The sequence below is a fragment of the Equus asinus genome, chromosome 20 (genome assembly GCF_041296235.1).
Source record: "Equus asinus isolate D_3611 breed Donkey chromosome 20, EquAss-T2T_v2, whole genome shotgun sequence".
In the NCBI taxonomy this organism is placed as follows: Eukaryota; Metazoa; Chordata; class Mammalia; order Perissodactyla; family Equidae; genus Equus; species Equus asinus.
In genome coordinates, this window is record NC_091809.1 from 65,717,879 (window position 1) to 65,738,744 (window position 20,866).

General features: G+C 40.7%; 1 long non-coding RNA gene across 3 annotated transcripts in view; it reads right to left on the reverse strand.

The window, feature by feature from the left end:
* Positions 1 to 312: 312 nt before the first annotated feature.
* LOC139041114 (uncharacterized) overlaps positions 313 to 20,866 on the reverse strand; it is a 229,874-nt gene continuing 209,320 nt past the window's right edge. Inside the window, exon 5 of one of the 3 annotated variants that reach the window (XR_011495720.1) lies at positions 313 to 906. This is a non-coding gene — a long non-coding RNA (uncharacterized lncRNA). The remainder of the gene's footprint in view (positions 907 to 20,866) is intronic. The other 2 variants (XR_011495719.1, XR_011495721.1) reach the window with 2 other exon arrangements.

Consider the following 20,866-nt stretch of genomic DNA (forward strand, 5'->3'; position numbering starts at 1 on the left):
TGCCCCGTGGCCGAGTGGTTAAGTTCACACGCTCCACTTTGGTGGCCCGCGCTTTCGCCGCTTTGGATCCTGGACGCGGACATGGCACTGCTCATCAGGCCATGCTGAGGTGGCGTCCCACATAGTACAACCAGAGGGACCTACAGCTAGAATATACAACTATGTACTGGGGAGCTTTGGGGAGAAGAAGAAGAAAAAGAGAAGATTGGCAGCAGATGTTAGGTCAGGTGCCAATCTTTAAAAAAAAAAAAGAAAAAGGAGGCCAGCTTTTCCTGGATGTATTTACTGTATCAGGCTGCATGGAGACCTTATATTTCAGACGATTTGCTGAAGAAGGGAGGGAAAAGGGAGTTGAAACTGGAGGGAAGAGGAAAGGAAAGAGAATATTATGGTACATAGGTGAGTCACTTATTTTTCCTGGTGGTCATGAATCTCTATCCCCCTAACTCTCTGGCACTAACGTTCACAGAGAGGTCAGAGGTCATCTTCTCCAGCTTAGAGAAGCAGGAGCTGGGTATGTTTTGCAGGGTGTCAGTTTTCCCTAATGTGTTCCCACTGCAAAACAGCAGGACCGCTTGTTCTTTCCCACACCCTGGCGTTCTGCAGACCACTACCTTCCAATACATCCAATTGAAAATTGCATGCTAATGGAAACATATATGTAAGCATTCAAACCAGGTTCTTTATTAAATGATCACAGCACTGGTTGGTATTCATTTGAATAATTTCCTTGGGTTGTCTGTGGACTATGTGTGCCTATTAAAGGTTTTCAAGGCATGTCACTTTGTTCCAGAATTCCCAGCTTGCCACACAATTCTTGCCACAGAATCTAAGCAGGTTTCTGCTGAACTTCGGAGGGCAGACAGGATACTCGGTCTTTCAGTGTCAACTCATCAGACCACACGGCTGTGAAAGAAGAATGAATATCCGAAAATAAATTCCTTTGTTTCTCACACACAGCAGGGTTCAGACATCACTTTAGTAAGTAGAAAATAATCATCTTGGAAAGCGTTGTACGCTCTGATGGTCAGGAATTTCCCAGAAAAGCCACAATGTAAAAAGTAATAGGTTTTGGAACAGACAAGTATGAGACAGGTCTCTACTGATCTGCACCATTTATATCTGAGGTTTCAACATGAGAAGCAGGGGTTGACATTTACAATGTTTTTTATAGGAGCACCCTGCCCAAGTCCATGCCAAGAAGAATAGGTGTGATATGGGTGCAGGGCCCTGAGCAGCTGACATCTGGATCCATGCTTTGAACTCTAGACTCGTGTAATCCGTTTGTTTTGACTTTAACCCTTGGTGGAGATATCAAACTCAACAAGCTATAGACGCCAGTCAAGTTACATAAAAAATATTGTAGATGGGATCAATAAAACTCCATCTAAAATAGAGAGCCTATGGTTACTTCTAATAGGTTGTTGTTATAGGCTTCTTATTGTCCAAGCTCCTCTTTTTTTTTTCTTCTAAGAGAACCCGTAAATCCAGCCCTTTTAAATACTGATTGCATATGGCTGCCCAAATGTATGAATGGACTGTTTTGGGTCCCTTTCACCCTTTAGGACTCAAACGTTCAGCTATCTCTATGTATTTTTGAAGTTCTGGCCTTTGGTCCCCATTTAGCATTCTATATTTCTGCTCTTTCTTTGGTGTACAGAGAAGTTATCTTGTCTTTGAGCAAGCCTACACCTGTTGATCTTTCATCCACTACTTTATCTTTCTTTGCTGTGTTCGAGCAGGGAAGGGAACTCAGCACCATTTTGACAAGACACCTGGGTTCATGCTCTTTCAGATACACCATACACCGTTGGTTGGGATGCCTTATTCTGTTATAATTCAATCCATCTCATCTGCAAGGACTGAATATGTTAAATTCCCTGCTGAAATTCACATACCATATGTCGACAGCAGTCCTTTCCTCTCCTGATCTAGCAGCATCATGAAGGGAAGAAATTAGATTAGTTTGGTATATTTTTTCTTAGTAGACTTCTGCTGTTTTCAAGCAATCAGCACTTTCTTTGCTCAATGCTATCAAAAATGTATTTGATAATTTATTTTAGAATTTTGCCACAAAGTAGTACTAACCTCAGTGGCCTACCTTTGCTGAGATCTTTCTTTCTCCTCCTTTTTAAAGTTAGGACAGTAGGTACTTGTAGATTTTTGAAACTTTGATTATTCTTGTGATTATTAAAACTAAAGCCTTCTATCAATGGCACAAAACTGGAAGGGAAGCTAAAATGTTTAGGAACAGTATCCAGACCCAGAATGATCTTAACAAGTTAAAACAATGAGCCCAATTTCATGAAATACATTTTAGAAAGTATAAACTCATATTTAAGCAAGAAACGAAAAGAATTATGAAAAGAAATCAAAGATTCTGATTGCCTGTCAGCTTCAGTAAGAGTCATAAGTGTGATGTGGCTGAAAAAAAAAAAACAGAAATAAACAAAAACAGGAAAAACCACAACTTAAAAAGTAGTATAATATTCAAGAAAGGGGGGGTGACATTTTAAAAAACATGAAGCTCAGTAGAAGAGTACATATGTTAGTTGATAGAGGCAGGATTACCACTGGCTGGAATTACAGAATTTACATTTATTATACAAAAAAAAAAAAAAATCTAGAATCCTATCCTTGTAGTCCCCAAAACTCTGCACATCAAAACAAACTTGCTTACAAGACAAGGAGAGTATGTCATATGAGGTCCCAAAGCAGCTTTATTTTATTTCAAAACCAAACTACCTTTCTCCTCAGTCCTCCTTCTGCAGTGTTCTCTCATTGGAGGCACTGCCAACACCCGAGCGTCCGTGTCACGTATGACACTCTTGACCTCCCTTTTCCAGTCACTCCCAGCACCGAGTCACCAGGCCCACATTCCTATTTCCACTGATCTGAGACAACTGTACCTTCCAGGTGTTCCATCACACCTGTGCAGACCCTTATCTCCATGGCTATCACACGGCGCTCGCATCCATCCCTGCTCTTGCTGGTCTGTAAGCGTCTTGAGACCAAAGGGTCTGTTTTCTTCATCAGTGTGTTTCCAGTGCCTGCCATATCGCTCAGCACAGTTTTTTCTCAGTAAGTATTTGTAGAAGTATATGCTTAGTTTAACCCGGAGAAATCATGAAAAACCTGAAAGATGTCTTCCAATATTTCTACACAAACATATCAAAGAGGTGTGAGACCACATGATGGGGCTGAGGAGCAGTACAGTGTCGTGATGAAAAGCACAGACTGTGGAGTCTACTGCCTGAGTTCAAATCCTGCCTCCTCTGCCTAACGGCTGTGTGGCCTTGAAAAAGATATTTATCCTTTCCATGCCTCATAGGTAAAACAGCACCTACCTCACTGACTTCTTGTGAGGACTGATTGAGTCAAAACATGAAGCACCCATCAAAACATGTCTGCTATGAGTAAAGCTTCAATACACATTAGCCACAAGGCTAACCAGGATTCCAACAGAGACACTCTTCATTTGTGTCTCATTCCATACTAGTCATCCTCAGTCCATGTCCCTCCAAAAGCAGGGTCTGAAAGAAGGTTCACATGCAGGTAACTTATTCTGAGAAGTAATTTCAAAGAACAGGAGTGTGGGCCAAGGAGGAGTAAAACAGTAAAGAAAAAAAGCTCTATCCTGCTAGGAACCCTGTGAGGAGCTGTGTGGAATGTGTCTTGAAATGGAAGAGAAGAGAGGGGTATTTATCCACAGGCTCCTGTATCCACTGATTACGGGTTGCCCAGGGGATGTTAAGTCTCTTTTATCTCCAGTTTGCACATGTGTCAGAATCGGCGAGCAGGTCTCACAAGTGTCCCACTAGGTGGAAAAAAAGAAGTCTTGGGAAGGTGGTAAGTATATAATGTATATATAATATATAATGTAACTGAGATATATAATGTATATATATAAACATATATAAATATATATATATTATATATACATTCTCTCTCTCTATATATATATATACACAGACACAGACAGACGTACAATGGAACCAAGGCAAATTGCAGTCCTTTTACACCTGGGTGCTGCAGGTGCCTCGAGTAAACAAGTGAGCAGAGAGGATGTGAGGTGGGCGCAGAGGTACTGTCCCTGTGGTAGCGGTGAGAATGATTCTGCTCCCCAGGAGTCGGGACAGGGCTGAGCTTGAGCAATCAGAAGACTCCGTCCACCTGCCACAGTGGATATGCAATGCCACGTTCACCAAAAGCCTGCCTCTACCTCAAACAAATGCTGATGGGAACAAGGCAGGGAGGGGGAGAAATAGCATGGGATAAGATTGGGATCCAGGAGGGTACATCTGTCGCTGTGTATTTCACTCAAATCACCTGTGCTTTACCTTGTCCAGCCTATTGTTTTGAGTTGCTCTGAGGCAGAGTCAAAATGGAAGCAGTTCTTTGAGAGCTAGAAAGATGGTAAAGGACAATGTCTATTCCTAAGACAAAAACTATAATGCCAGGTTACAGATTCAAAGACCATGACTAGATATCTAGCTCTGTTTACTAACAAATTGGCCAGCTGTTGATTGAGTTTTTAAGGGAGTTGTACCACCAGAGAAATCCTAAGCCTATCACATCTCAACCCTAAGAAACCCCTAAAACTTCGGATTTGCATCAATAGCAAGTGCACTGTTAAATCTGTCAGATCCGATAAATGCAGGGCAGTTTCCCAAAGAAGAATCATATGACACTTCTTGGACACGGCCACAGAGGACAAAGATTAAGGAAGTTCTCCCTGGAGCAGAAGCTGGAATCAGCCAGAATGACTGTCCAAGATCTCACTATCTCATTCCACTGCATGCAGGGATTCCCGCTAATTCTGTCCACCTGTGTGGGATATGCTGTGGAACAGTAACCTTTGTGTATTGTCTTAATTTCTCTCCTTTTCCAACTGGGAATTTGAATTGTGAATATGTTATTTTCCCTCCCTATTGCACACTCTTTTTCTTGAGGGAGAATGCTTCAATGTAGTACTTAGTAATGAGTTATGGGTCCATGAAGAGCCACACCTGGCCCTGCCCTAAAAGAATGCTTGTCAGTTGGAGGATCTCGATTACAGCTAAATGCAGGAGCTAGTGGTAACTGATGTCTCTCTTGGCAGAGGAAGTATGTCTTTTCTTTCCTGTTGTAAATGGAGTAATTGACATCACTGGGGGTCGAGGGGGGAAGGGGAAATGTGCTAAATTGTCTGTCCATGAAGAATGGGGTGAGTAAAATATTTTTCTTTTGGGTAATTATCCTTCTCCCACTTCATAGTAATTCTGTTCAGCCCATGTGGTTCAGAGGAGACTGATTCCTCTTCCCCAACCCCCTCAGTCCCTAGGGATGGATGTTTGACTTAGAAATGATGGACCGGAATCCTCCATGCTCGCAGTTACAGTCTGTGAGAGACACGTCAGCCCAGTCAGTCTTGGAACCACTGGATGCAGCTATGCTTCAGCAACTCTGGAGGACTTTCTAATTAATCCATTCTTAAAAATCATGATAATTTGAGTTGGGGAGCTATGACTTTCAACTTAAAGATTCGTAGCTAGTCCTCAGCTTCTTACATAGGAAATATTTCCTATTAATATTCAGGGCTGGCCAAGAATGGAGAGGATTATTTTGAATTCCCTTTCCCTGGAGGTTATCTAGTAAGTGGCTAACCACTTCTACATGAAATGCATTCACTTGCTACCCAAAGGAAGACAATTCAGGATCTCATCCAGGACCATATCTAGCTCCAAGTCCATAAGCTCTAGGTGATGTGTCGTTCTTTCCATCAAGGCCCAATGTGACTTTTCCTGGTGCTCAGAGATGTCTTCCCAAGGGTTCCTGAATGAAAAAGAACAGATGAGGATGGTTCTTGGGTAAACAATCAATAATGTGTTCCATACCACTAAGCAGAGATTTTTGGGGAGAGCATCTTATATACTTTTTAAGGTTCCATTCAAACCTGATATGCCCTTATCCTATGAAATAAAAATAGAAAAAATCAACTGTAAATAAGAGGCTTTTCCTGGTCTATTTTGTTTAAATTATATCTTCTTTCCTAATCCATCTCTAGGATTAGTAGGTAATTGCTAAAAGCCCCTTTTCTACTGGACATTAATCGATCTTCACTTTATAAAGGGGAAATGAGTGTTGAAATTTCTCAAGCTTGATGTAAATTAATACAGCTTGAGTTTATCTAATTTTCGTGAGGATTACTGTCATAGAGTACAGATTTTTGTTGTAAGGCATCTGTATAAAGACATTTTAATTCCTGGAGCAACTTAGATTGCAAGAGGTTGAACATTTCCTTCTGTTACTCTTTTAAAAAACAATAGTCATAGTGCCTGTGGCTTGTGAAGTTTTATGGGAAACCATGAAGAGAAGCTGTGGTATGAAAGGATGCTTATTAAAATCCTACATACATTATGTATGAATCTGCACTTGTTTTGACCTCCTCTCCTGGAACCGTCCCAATCCAGATTACACCAGGCTGAGCTGTGAAACTCAGAGAAAACTGCAACCCTCTTTAATTGGGACATTAGGAAGTTTCAAAACACCAGTTCAAGAAAGCCTCTCAAGGCTTTAAGTTTCTCAAGTGCTTGTGCAAATGCCATGCTCTACCCTGAGAAAGATAGCTGCAGTCAACACTGAGGATGTCAGGCTGGTGGCCTGTCAAAAACAGGGACTGAAAACCTTAATTTAGAGTCTTTATGGATCTAGCAAGATGAGGGAAATAATAAATGCACGTAGAGGCTTCCCCTTTTGGATTTACAAACTATAGATTCTCCACTTATCAGCCTTAGCAAACATAAATGAATAGGTGTTTAATATAAAAGGAAGATAGAAGTAACATGGAAAGAACAGATGCTTTTTTCAGACACATTTAAAATTCTCAGAACCAGCTGGTTTGGAATTCTGGAAGGAGCCTTAATCTTTTGATCTGGTGAAAGGCATCTTTGCAGCTTGAAAGGGAGAGAGACAAAAGGGGCTTGCACGTCTTCTCTAATAGCTGAAAGCTCCCATTTGGTTAGAAGGGGATGGTTTAAATCAGGCATGCAAAAATAAATTATTGCACCACCCACCTCTTCTCCTACTCAGCTGCCTGAGCCAGGAGTTCAGGCTGGCAGGCACCCCCAGCCTCAGAAAACAACTCAGAGAAGATGAATCTATGGCAGGGGTTGGCGGTGGTGGTAGAAGGACAGTGAGGGGGCCAAGGCTAACTGCTTGTAAACATGCCCCCACACTTGAGCAGTGGGAAAACTTTTCTTGGAGACCTGAATACATATAAGTCAAAGACAAGCATCAAATCTCTGAAAACACAATTTAGAAAAATGCATTTTGGCTTTTCTGTAGATCCAAAAGCATTTGACCCAATTCCTAACATCATTATCTGCCCTATAATCATTATCTGGTTGAACTTTTATGTGCAGCTTACATCCCGTTCTAGGTATTAGCTTAGCAAAGGACTCTTAGAGAAATTCATTCCATTTTCTTTCAGAAAGAATTACTGAAAATGCCAGGCATTGTGCAAGGGGGTCAGGACAGAATTTAATCAACCCATTTCTGCCCTGAAGGAATTTAATGGCAAAAACATAAATACAAAAATAATTAAGAGTTCTAGTTAAAAAGTAGTGACTGATGCTACCGGTTTATCTCCTCTCCTTCTTCAAATTCTGATAAAATAATTGTAAAGGAATAGAAAAAGGTGTTAATCCATGAAGACAAAAAGAATAGAGGAGACAATGGCAGGTAGCAAACTGTTGGAACAAAGAAAGCAGATAGAAGTGGCAGATTTAGAGGAACAGAAGAAGTTACAATCCAAGGAAGGGCCCGCTGAAGGGCTACCAAAAGGAAGGGAGAGATTTGCCCGCTAGTTGTTACTAATACCTATTAGGGGTTGGGAGGTGGGAACACTGGACATGACTACCAACCCTACTTTAAATTCATGACCACCAACCACTACTTTGAAATTTTCGGTACTGTTAGCCTTGGTTGATGGCTGATCATGTATCAAATGAATTTCGGCCATTCTAGGTACGATGGAGCAGAGAGGAAGGGAAATCGATGAGGAAGTTCATTCACTGGTTTGCCTGGTAGAATGCACCTGGGTTCACTTGTGTCTACACTAAAAGTGAACTGATTTGGCTTTCATCTTGCAAGTGTTCCATGGCTGCAGCAAGCCTTTAAAAAAAAAAAAAAGACTGTAGAGAAGCATGCTTTCTTGTTAGCATAAAATAATTAGCTAAGTACAAATAGGAAGCAAACCAAGTGGTGAGGGAGTTCCTGTTGTTTACCTCCTTTCCAATTCTGGACTGTAGTTTCCAAAAGCAACAGGAAGACAGTTTTGCCCCAAGAATTTTCAAACCACATAAACCATCCCATATTCCCTTTGATATGCCCTGGCTACCCAGACTTTCAAGAAATCAGCTCAGCTTGCTTTGCTTCTAGAAGTCATGATGTATGGTGTCTCTACGGAAAGGTACACTCTCACCCCCTGAGCCTGTGGAAGGCTCTGATGCAGGAAGATAAAGGGCCTATAGTTTTGCTTTGAATTTTCCCTTGCGACACCAACCGTAAAATGTGAGAACGTTGAGTTATGCAACTAGGGCTGGTCAGTGGGTGGGGTTTCCATTCCTGCTTTTTGGATAATTCAATGAGAAACAGATTAAATATTCATAGCTCTGCCCTCAGTCTCTTTTTGCAGAAGCCAAAATCTGTCAGGCTGTTCGTAGAGACAAAACCAATTTTGCCAATGTCTGCGGTAAGTTTCCCAAGAGTGTAGAGGTGATATGAGCCAAACTGACCAGACCCAAATTGAAATTAAAAAATATATTTCTTTTAATTAAGATATTTTTCTGATTACATATTCATTGCCAGTTATTTGAGAAATTCAGAAAAATATAAAGAGGGTAGAATTGATGATTTGCTGGATGATTAATTAATAGAATCTATGTTATGAGGAAAGAGGGTTATGAGTGATTCCCCAGGCTTCTGACTAGGACAGCTTGGTAGACACTGGAACCTCTGAGACAGAGAACATTCCAAAAGGAACGTATTAGGGTGAAAGATAATAAATCACTTAGGGTGTTTGAGCTTGTGTTGTGGGAAGAACACCTGAATGGTTAGGTCCACAAAGGAGTGGGAGAGGCTGGTTGGAGCACAGAAGAGAGATAAGAACTCTCTTCTTATCTTATCTTCTTAGTAAATCCTCCGCAGCACATATAATGAAAGCCATGGGAGTGGATGAGATAGCCCAGGGGTAACGTGAAGGGTAGGAAGAGATGTAGAGGCAAGCAAGTGGGAAGGAATTCTCAAAAGAGACTGGAGGGAGTGGCCAAAGAAGTGGAGTGAAAACTCAGTGGGAAGTGAGAAAAGGAAGCCAGTCAGTGTAGACAATATTTTTAAGAAATTTATTTTTGAAGGGGAGGAGGGAGATGTCAGGCATGTGTATGTGAAATTGACTCCAGAGAGGATGAGAAATCCCCTATTCAATCCCCTTGCATAATACAGAGTAACTGAAACACTATAGATAATTCTGTGACACCAAGCCTTAACTTCTTGTTCATACTCACTTGAAGAAAAACACTACTTTGTTTAAACCCATCACTCTACCTACTGCATACCAGCACTCATTGAGCTCAACACTGCTAGAGAGTCAACATTATTCCTTACCAATATTAATACTGAGAGCTCAATCATTTATGCATTCATTCATTTATCCTACGAACGCTTGATGAGTTCATATTAGGCATTAGGCATTATGCTAGGTGTTGGTGAAACACTGGTGGCAAGACAAACACAGTTTCAATTCCTCCAAGAAAACTTCCAGATTCCCCAGACTGGACTATATTCTCTTTCTCTGAGGTCCCTTAATATCCTCTGTATATACGTATCCTTCATCTCTCATGTAATAGAATTATCTGTTTATGTTTTGGTCTTGCTCAATAGATCTTGAGCTCTTTGAGGCTGAAAACTGAGCATATTCATCTTTATGTTTTAAAAAGTGAATATATGAAAATGCACAATTTTAACCATCAACAGTGAAAACCGTTTGGACAGTAAAAACAATGAATGGGAATTTAAAAATATATATTCAATAAAGGGAAACACAATAAGTGTTGATGGACAAAGGGAAGTTGAATGGATGAAGAAAATGTGGACTATGTATATACAATGGAAAATTGGTCAATCATAAAAAAGAAAAAATCTATTTGCAACAACATGGATGAAGATGGAGGGCATTATGCTAAGTGAAATAAACCAGACAAAGACAGATACTGTATGCTATCACTTATATGTGAAACCTAAAAAACAAACCAAACAAGTTGAATTCATAGAAACGGAGAGTAGAATGGTGGTTGCCAGGGGCTGAGGGGTAGGGGAAATGGGGGAATGTTGGTCAAAAAGTACAAACTTTCAGTTATAAGATGAATAAATTCCAAGGATCTGATGTACAGCATGGTGACTATAGTTAATGATACCGTATTGTATACTTGAATTTGCTAAGAGAGTAGATCTTAAGTGTTCTTAGTGTACACACACACACAAAGTAACAATGTGAGGTGATGGATTGTTAATTAACTTGATTGTAGTAATCATTTCACAATGTATATGTATAGCAAATCATCATGTTTTACACTTTAAATATATATAATTTTATTTGTCAATTATAGTTCCATAAAGCTGGAAAAAATAAGTCTTGCTGGTAAGAATAAAGTAATAAATGTATTCACATTAAAAAATTTATATATATCCTACAAGAACAGAGCCTTTAACTCCTCTGTTATTGCAGTTGCCATATTTCCTGGATTTTCCATGGCAGTTCTCATTTAAACTATTCTCTTTTCTTTCATTATCACAATATAGAACTTACTAAGTGTACTGAATTTCACAGAAAACATGATGTCTTCTATAACTCAATTTCTTCTGTGGGATTTCTCCAAGAACTGCCATTCTTTAAATCTATTCATTCTTCTGGGGTATATTTATTACTAACCAGTTTTATAACTTCTCTGAACTTCAGCTTCTTAACATGTAAAAATGGGGATGCTAATACTTACCTCAAGGTTCTGCAGTGAGGATGAAATTAGGTAATGTGTATACAGCACTTAGCACACTGCCTGGCACACAGCTATTGCTAAATAAATATCAGTTTGTCCCCTCATCCTCAGTAGCTAAATTATTTGTGCAAAGCTCGTTAACCAATCAGTAAGTTATTTGTGAGTATTTACTCTGGAAGTCACTTTGGAAGTTAAGGAAACAGAAGAGCACATTAAGACCCTTACCAGCTTACTGGAAAGACTTAGGATAAATAGAGGACAAATAAATGCTAAACTGTGTGGAATGATGAAGAGCCTTAAGTAGACTTTACAGAAGAGAAATAATAGAGAATCAGTGAGATTTGGCTAGAGTAGGGAAAGATGGTACTAGAACTCAGTGGAAAGCCATAGAAGAGCATTCCAAGAGAAGAATGAATTTTCTTTCATGTATCTCTTCTAAATATTTGGCTGTGATGAAGATGATGAGACTCAGCTTAGGTCCTGAGAGAAAGAATGCCCTGAGTGGTGATTAATGTCTGCTGTGACTATGCCATGGGCTTCCCCAAGACTCATGCAGAAGCCAATTGCCAAGCCTACCCCAGAGCATCATGGAATGGTGAAGAAAGAAAACTATTCTTAGCTGTCCTCTTCAGAGGCTTTCCTTTCCTTTTTCACTTTGTTTTCCTCAGACTCTGGCTTATAAATCACCTCATTCTCTGACAGGCTGGTTGGGCAGGACTGGCTGCATTCTGGAAGCTTGGCAAGCTGCCGGTCAAGTTCTTGCAATCTACAAAAGGCGAGAGTTTTGCCTGGTGACGAGCTAGGGCTGTGAGTTTGTCAGTGGCCTTGTGGGAAACCTAATTATAAAGTGTCTGACTATTCCTGTCCTAAATATGCCACACTGTGAAAAACGATGGCAAGAATATTAATCCCAAGAAGGCTTCCCTGGGGTTCCTCCTTTGGAGTAAACTGGGTTACCTAAAGGTGACTGGTAACTCTGTCATCAAACGTGCATGCTGACAGGTCTGGAACCTGGAATATTCTGCCATCTTTTAAAACCTGTCCTCGTGGTCTCCTAAATTGTGATATCAATAAGGAAGCTTTTATGAGGAAGATCAAGCCACCTCACACACAGAAGAGACCTCCAAGGTTTATTCAACACTGAGCCATATCAGTAAGGGAAGGATGTAAATTAGTCTTTTTGAAAAGTTCTAGATTTTCTATTTTGACATCTCCTTAAAAGACACTTATGTTCTGTGAGGAAGACAGAGTTGGCCCTCTGAGCAACCCAGCAGAAAATGAGATCATAGAACTTTTCACACAATTTTGCTCAAGGCTGATATCAATTTATGCATGTGCATGTCCTATATGTAGGGTCTATAACACATCAGCTACAAAAAAGGAACTGGGTTCCCCTTTCTCCCTCACAGACAGCAAGGGAACAATTTATTCAACATACTATTAGGGCTTATCAACGTGGCCTACTACATGTCACAGTTCCCAAGGCAAACCCATAAAAAGAAATGGTCATCACAAAAAGAAAAAAAACATTGCTGAATTGCTATGGGAACAGACAGATAAGTATGTCTGATGTGCTGCTGGGAGGTATGCTCAAGAATGTAAAAGCACACATTTACCAGGTGGATGGTGGGGTGGGGTGGGTCTACATTCCAGACACAGGAGCAGCCCCTGCAAAGGCCTGGATGCATGACAGAGCCCATCTCGTTTGGCAAGTCTGCAGCAAAGGGTGTAGAGGGGAAATTGTGAGAGATGGGAGGCCCAGGTGTCCCAGAGAAAATGGGAAACCTAGAAGCCACTCCACTTTGTCACAGTGGCAGATGGCTCCTTGTCATCTATTCCCTTTGCCCTGTCTCCACTCCTCCTATCAAAAGTGCCTTCAACATTATAATGACAGCTGCCCAGCAACCACTGTTCTTTCTTTTAGTAACAGCAGCCCAATTTTCCCTGGAGGACCATCCATTCCCCACTCTTACACCTTGTGGTTTGGGTACAGCTGGGCCTACTTCCTAACTGTGGGAACCAGGACTAGCCAATCAGAGCATGGCATTCTTCTGGCCCTTGTAATTGGTTTAGGAATGAGCATGTGACTCAAGCTGGATCACTGAGACTTAGTGCTTGGAATTTTGCTGCATTTCTGGAGAAAGGAGAACTCTATAAATCACACTATCCTCATTCCACTAGGGAACCTGAACTGAAATATGTAAGCCTGAAGCTGCGGTTAGTCATATTTACCACCCCTTGGAGAACTGGCCTGAGAATGAAACCAATATTGAGGATAACAGATAGAGAAAGACAAATTACATATATTTTTTGAGTACCTGCATCTAGCTATGTTTGAAGTCACCTCAACCGCTTGGTTTTTCAGTAACACAAAACAATAAGGTCTTTTTACAATTAGATACACGTTACTTGCAAACAAAGAGGCCCTAGCCTCTGTCACTTCGATGACTCACAGTGCCATGGTGCATTTATTAATTGGATTTGACTGAAGAACCTGAGTCAAGAAATCTTTAAATGCTCCAAGGAAGATAGTCACTCAAACAGGAAATGTTGGACTGTCATGGCTCCATAGCCTTAACTACTCTGATTTCCCACTCTACACACGGTTTTTAAGAAATCTTTTCCAGGGCCATTCATATGGAAGGAGAACTGTTCATCTTAGAGGCTAGGAAGTCCAGCCTTCAATGACAAGGTCCCTCTTGAGGATTCATCCAGAGCATGATAGTTCCCAAGGTCCTGCTACTTCCACCATGCCCTATGGTCACCTTAGGTCTAGACAGTTGCTGTTTAATTTACACATTCCACTTTCCTTGCCCTGCCATAAAACATCACTGCTGGAAGACCTCCCCTACTCAGGGGCTGACAGCAGTTATCACTAGAGTCTGCTCAACCACTGGAGCTAAAGAGGTTAAGAGCATCTGGAATCAAACAGACCTCAGTTCAAGTCTGGATTTACAAAACGTTTGCTATTTGACTTTGGACAGTTAGCCTCTATGAGCTTCAATTTCCTCATTTATATAATGGGGCTAATAATTAATACCCAACTGGTAGACTTGTTTGGATTAAATAAAATTCAAACAATGATAGCAACAACATATCAAGCATGTCCTTGAAGTTCACCATAGTCAGACCTCCACTTACTTTTCCAATCTTTTCTCCATTATCCCCTCCCTACCCCATACAAACTCAGTTACAGTCAGACAGACTCAGTCATCATACCTGAATGTGCTTTGCACAACTCCATCATTGTGGCTTTGGCTCTATAGTTCTTTTCACCTGGAATGTCTGAGTGTCCATCTTCAAGACCCAGCTAAATTTTACCTCTTCTATGAATCCTTCTTTTACCAGGTCAGCTCCTTACTCTGATCTCCTGCGGAATTTCTGATCGAATACATTTACCATCTTGGAATGGATTTTTGCTTTCTCTCGTATATTGTATCTCCAACTGTATCCTATCTAAACTTGTTTATACCCTCCCCCACCCAGTGTTTACACATAGATGGTACTCAATGAATATTTTCCTAATGCTTTATCTTCCTGCCCATTATTTGTTGTTGGGTAACACTGCAATTCTAATAAGTAAATTTAAAAAGAGGACCTACCTCCACAGCTCTAAAACTCCCACAAAAGTCTGTGCAGCTTGAGTTAAGGCCTGTCTTCTGCTTTTGAATTTGCAATTGGAAACATATGGTAATTTGGAAGCTAGCCATTTTTTTCTTCCTTTTCACTCTCTCTCTCTCTCTCTCTCCAGAAACCTTTAAAACCTCACTAAATATGTCAAGAAACAGCAATGAAAATGTCAAGAAATTGTAATATTGCTTATTGCAAAACACACACACACAAACACACACACACACACACACACACACACACCACAGCTGGTGTGTTTACAAAGTTCCAAGTTGGAAAAAACAAGTGCTAATTTTAGATTTTGGTTTTTTCCTTTAAGTCATAATAAGAAAAAATACAAACATCAACTGAAACCCCAGTGCACAAAACCTCTTAGTCATACCCACCAGGCATTTTTAAAAACCAATTTTCAAGAGAAAGGGTTCTAATTCTTAGCTCACTGAATCATGAATCCTGCTGCCCTGATGAATAGAAGGAATTGAAAGCACCACCAATGGAATCTTGTGGCCAAGTCTTAGATGGGGAAGCCAAAAATGGGAGCTATGTCTTGCATGTTGTTTTCTAACATATTTCCCACCTCGTTGAAACCCTGCAGTGCCTAAGACCCCTTAGATCATAACCCAGAAGAGAATGAGCAGCTTCATTTCTCATTGACAGCAATGCCCGTCTTTTGACATCCCAATAATCATCACAGCAATCAGTGGTGAATCATGTACTGAAATTTTGACTCCACTTGGGAAATCACCAACTGGTACAGCTGACTCCTTCTTAACAAAGCTCTGACTTTCTAAACACTCTGGTAATAATAATATCAGTTTTCATTGCAGTGATGGAAGACACAGTTAGGGAGGAAGAATGTTTTTTGACTGTCTCGCTTCTTCAGGAGGAATTCCACACTCTTGGGCCACTGGTGTCCCAAAAGCAATGCTGTCTCCTCCAGAACCATCTCGGGGGACTGACATCCTCAGGCTCTTAGCCTGTGTTCCCTCTCTTCCCTGGTCCTTATAAGCATTGTAAATGTTTTGAAGCCAAGGCAAACAGAATCTTCAAAGAGATATGTGTTTCATGTGATCATTGGTCCTTTAGATCATTAGCGGAACAAAAGTTTTTTACTGTAATTACTGGGGTTTCAGTGACGGGAGACCTCCATCACTAGCCAAACCATTATTCAAGAGCTAGTCCAAATTTCAGACATTTGTGAGACCTTCCTTGACCATCTTAGTCCTCTGGCAGCCTTCTCTCCTCTCAGCCCTTGGAAAATTTATTGATTATACCTCATTTGTTATTCACAATGAACTTCTTTATTTTTCATGTGGGCAAGACTTCTCTTCCCAAACAAACTGGTAGCGTCTTGTCTTACTTTAGTGTGGTGTTTAAAGGAACCCTGGAGCCAGACAATCTGGGCTCTGCCACTTCCTAGGCATGACATTGAGCTAGTTACACAACCTTCTGTACATCGCTTTCTTATCTATGAAATAAGGATAATAATAGTATCTATCTCACAGAAATATAATGAATATTAAAGGAGTGAATGGATGTGAAGTGCTTGGAACAGGCCCGGAAAATAGTAAACACTAAATAGTGTTATATATTACCTCCCTCAGTATCTCTTATAGCAGTCTGTACTGTAAGTGATTTACTCATCTAACAAATATCTCCTGTGTACCTACTATATTTCAGGAATTATTTTAGGTGCTCGTAATACAGGGATAAACAAGATTGACAAAGTTACCCTTCATGGAATTTACTATCTTGACAGAGAGACAGACAATAAACAAGCAAATAATATAACATAACAAAATATAATATAGGATATGATTTCAGGTAACGATGTGAGTTTTGAGGAAAAGCAAGCAGGATAGAAGATAAAGTGTGATGTGGGAGCAGTGTGGGCCAGCGGGCAGGGGTTTGTTTTAAGTGATCAAAAAGCACTTAGTTGTCAGATCTGGAGAAAGAGGTTTGGTGACCGTCTGGTGGAAAGTTCAAGGCTATGCACAGCAAGTCCGTTTCTGAATGTCAGATTAGAAAGAAGACTGAAAAATGAAGGAAAATGGTAAAGTTGACTAAATCTGTCCTGGGCAGCCCATCTCCTGACTTTGTTTTATCTACCCCTTCTCTTTAGTTTTACCTCTTAAAGCGTGTTCACCAATCATAGCTACCCAGAGATGTGCAATGAAATTTAATCAGTGATTTAATCTCCAGCACTTCCCTTTCATTCTCCCATCAAAATTTTCCAGTTCTAAGTCCTCTTCCCTGAGGCCTTTGGTTCCCTGTGTTTCAAGATTAGAGCAGATTTATCTCCTAAAATATTCCGGAAATGTTTTCTAGTGGTGCTTGTGTGTAAAGGGGGAAAAGCCCTGTTGCTCTCTGGCTATATTCCTGCTTTAATGATGGGTCTCTGAAAATATGGTCTCAACTCAAGTAATTTGTCTAATAATAGGAATTTTATGGTAGCAAGACTGGGGGAAGATACCTTAGGGGCAGGTAAGACCTTGTGATATCTGCGAAATCTCACAATGTAGGCATCAGCTTTGTCTTAGGAAGCATATTTTTGGGGTTAATTGTGATTCTGTAATCACATAAACCTAGGTACAAGTCTTGGCTCTGACAATTCTTGCTATGTGATTTTCAGAGAGTAACTGTTCCTCAGCTTCTTCATCCATAAAATGGGTAGACTAACACTACTTCCCATCTTGGGTTTTAATGAGGATTAAATGAGTTAATACACATAGCATATTTCATACAGTATCTGATATATTTCAAGTGCACATTCATATTTCCCAAAAATCTGCTTATACAAATACAAAGTCTCTTTGTTTGACCTAAAGAGGGATTAATTTACACAGCTGCTTTTTCAAATGGAGCTTTTGACAGCAAATGTGAATATAGTTCCTTTCGTGACCTAACCCCAAGCAGGAAATGGCTTCTTTAGGTTGAGCACATTATAATTGTGGTAAATCTGTATAAATCTGTAAATCTGTAGAAGCTTATTCATAACATGTTGTGTTTTGTTTGGTGGTTTTAAAATATTCAGAAAAAAAGAGGCTGAGCCATCAAAGAAGCTAGGTTACCAATTAGAGACTACATTGCCTGAGAGAAGTTTGAGGGAGTGGCTTAGAGGAAACAGGACACTAAGGAATGCTCCTTGCCTCCTATAAAGGAGAGGGTCACCATCATATGAGAAAGATGGCAAAAGGGGCTCAAGGTGACTTTGGGGAGAAATTAGGTAAAGTTTGTGTCCTGGGTAACATGGCGTGGAAGGGGCGGGAGTAAAAATCTTTCTTTGTATTTCCTTCAACCAGGCACCTCTTCTACCAGTCCAGGAGCATCATTCACAGAGGGGAGACTGCAGCTTGAATGGAAGCCTTGGAGCATAATTCCATTGTGTTTTGTGTGAATGGGGTTCCTGGAGTTGTGCAAGGCAGCAGCCCTGTCTTTAAGCTCTTGCTTAAATTACATTATTTGTATTGCTCACAAGAATTAGTCACTGGGAGTGTTGTTTTAGTTACATGGTGTTTGCCAGCCCATGAAATGAATTAGTGATTCTCAAAATGTGGTCTCTGGGCCACCTGCATCAGAAATTATCTGGATTATTTTAATGCGGATTCCTGGGCCCACTTGGAACTTCTGACTCTTGGAGGATGGAGCTCAACAATCTGTTTTTCATAAGCACACCCACTTATTCTAAGACACACTAGAGTTTGAGGTCCAAAGAAATAGAAATTGTTAACATCAGGGACATTAGAGGGAATTAAAAACAAAACAAAACAAAAAACATGAGTAAGACAGTTTGGCATAATTGCTCCCTCTTTTCTGAACTTTAGCAGTACACTCATCACAGATTTTCTCAGGTCCACTCCTATAACTAGTTTCTGGTTGTTATTGGGTTTAAAAAAAGGATTTCTTTCAGATGCACCCCTCTGTGTCCCAGAACCTGGAGTAACATATCCTAGAATGGATTGAAGCAAGTAACATATCCTAGAATGGACTCTTGCTACCTAGAGAGTCACTTAGAGGGGGAGGCTCCATTGAAAAGGCAGGAATTTAGACTGAAAAGAGCTTAGCTACAGTCTGACACAGAGCAAAGAGAAAAGACTTTCCATTTCCTAAGTGGGAAATAAACAAACTAAAACAAAGAAAAACAACAATCAGAAATCAGAACAAGAACAAAGCCTCTCTTTTAAAAGCAGCTGCTGAATGTCGTGCTTAAGGACACTCCAGACTGCCCAGAGGCTCTGTGATGTTGGTTCAGAGCAGCGATGACACATTCTCCATTCCCTCTCTGTTTGGTGGCTGAGGGTTAATTTCAGTCCCTATTGGACTTTGGGTCTGTGGTGGACTCTGGGATCCTCAGCCAGATTCCCCTTCAGGAGTGACTGACTGACTCTCCCAGCTGCTGGGAGCATGGCTGGCTGGGAGCCCCAGTTTCCCTTTGGGGGATCACCTCTGCTCCAGAGAGCTGCCTGGCTGAAAGCCGTGCACCTTTTCAGAGCAGCTCACATCCAATGACTGATCACAGTGGAGCCATAAAGGCTCAGCCTCCTTGCCCCAGCTTGGGACAAATGAAGTGTCACTCCAGCTTCAGAACTCCCCTTAGGGTTGGCTGAGACCTCCAATGAGACTGAATCACAGCTCAACTTCTCTGTTCAATTCTCCCTTCTCTTCCCTTCCACAGGTGTTAATCCTAATAGTACTTCCTAATAAACTTCCTGCATGCTAAATGCCATCTCAGAATCTATTTCCTGAGGAATCTACACATGTCCCCTCTTCTGTGCAGCCAGGGAGAAGTTAGGTCAAGGGTAATGGCAGGAGGGGACTCATTTATATTATTTTTTCCCATATCAGTCCCTGATCCTGGAAATACATAAGCATGTTCCTATTGGTCCATGGAAAGTTCTATCCGATTAGATGAGTTTGACTGACATTTCATTCTTAACATCAAATTATCTGAGTTGTACCATCTGTTACTGAAAGTCACACCCTAAAAGACTTGCTCCAGAAATTTTACCCTGCCATTCCCATTACCATGCATATCACCCAGAAAAAGAATCAGAGGATTTGTTAGACCTACTGAATCAAAGTGACAGGGGTTCCTTTTTATTAGAATGAAAAACATAGTTCCCATTGACTGATTGATTGATCCATTTCATTCATTCATTCACTCATTCATTCATTCATTCATTTGCTCATTCAACAATGAGCAATGAGCTCATTCAACAATGAGAGTTTTGGGTGCCTATGTGTGACAAACACCGATCCAGGCTTTAGGGACCAAAAGCTTTGGTCTCTTGGAGTCTACTTTCTAGATGAAAGGAGATGGAAAAATAAATACACACAAACAAATAAGATGATTTTCATGAGTGATAAATGCTATGAGGATAATAAAAGAGGATAATATGATAGGAAATTACTCTGAGCAAGGGTGGGAATAGGGAGTGATCCTTTAGATACATTCCTCAATAAAGTCTAGGTTGAGGAGGCAATACTTAAGTAAAGGACTAAGTGGAAAGATCAATAAGAAGTGCAAAGACACTGAGGTGGGACCAAACTTAAAGGGAAAAAAAGTCTGTGTGCCTAGGATATGGCAAGAATAGGGGAATAAGATGAGGGCAGTGAAGAGGGCGAAGTGTGATTATCTAGCGCATTGGAAGTCATGGTAAGAACTCTGGGTTTTATTTGAAGGGCAATAAGAGAACACTAAAATGTCTAAAACAGAGGAGTGACTTGATCTGACTTGCATCTCAAAAAGATAACCAGCTCCCGAGAGGAAAAATTTATTGTAAGGGAGCAACAAAGAATCAGAGAAACCCATGAAGAGGTAGTTCCAGGAGCGTGGTAGGAAATCATGATACTTGGACCATGGTAAGATCTGCAGAGATAAAGACAAGTGGTGTGTTCAGGATGATTTCAGAGACACAGAAGACAGGACATACTAGTGGTTTGGATGTGGTATATGAGGGAGAAAATGTTTAAAAGAATCACGATTCCTAGGTTTTCAGCCTAAGGAATTGGATGGGTTCTGGTGCCATTTTTGTGAGATGGGAAGACTGCATTTGCGTACTCATATAAATGATTAATCTGTTTTGCCTTGAGCAGCCACTGTCTTTTCCTGACAGAAGGACTGACAGAGACACTGCTGGATTTTTCATCCTTCTAACAGCCTCACCTGCTACCCCTGGGGTATTGTGTACACCATGGAGAGC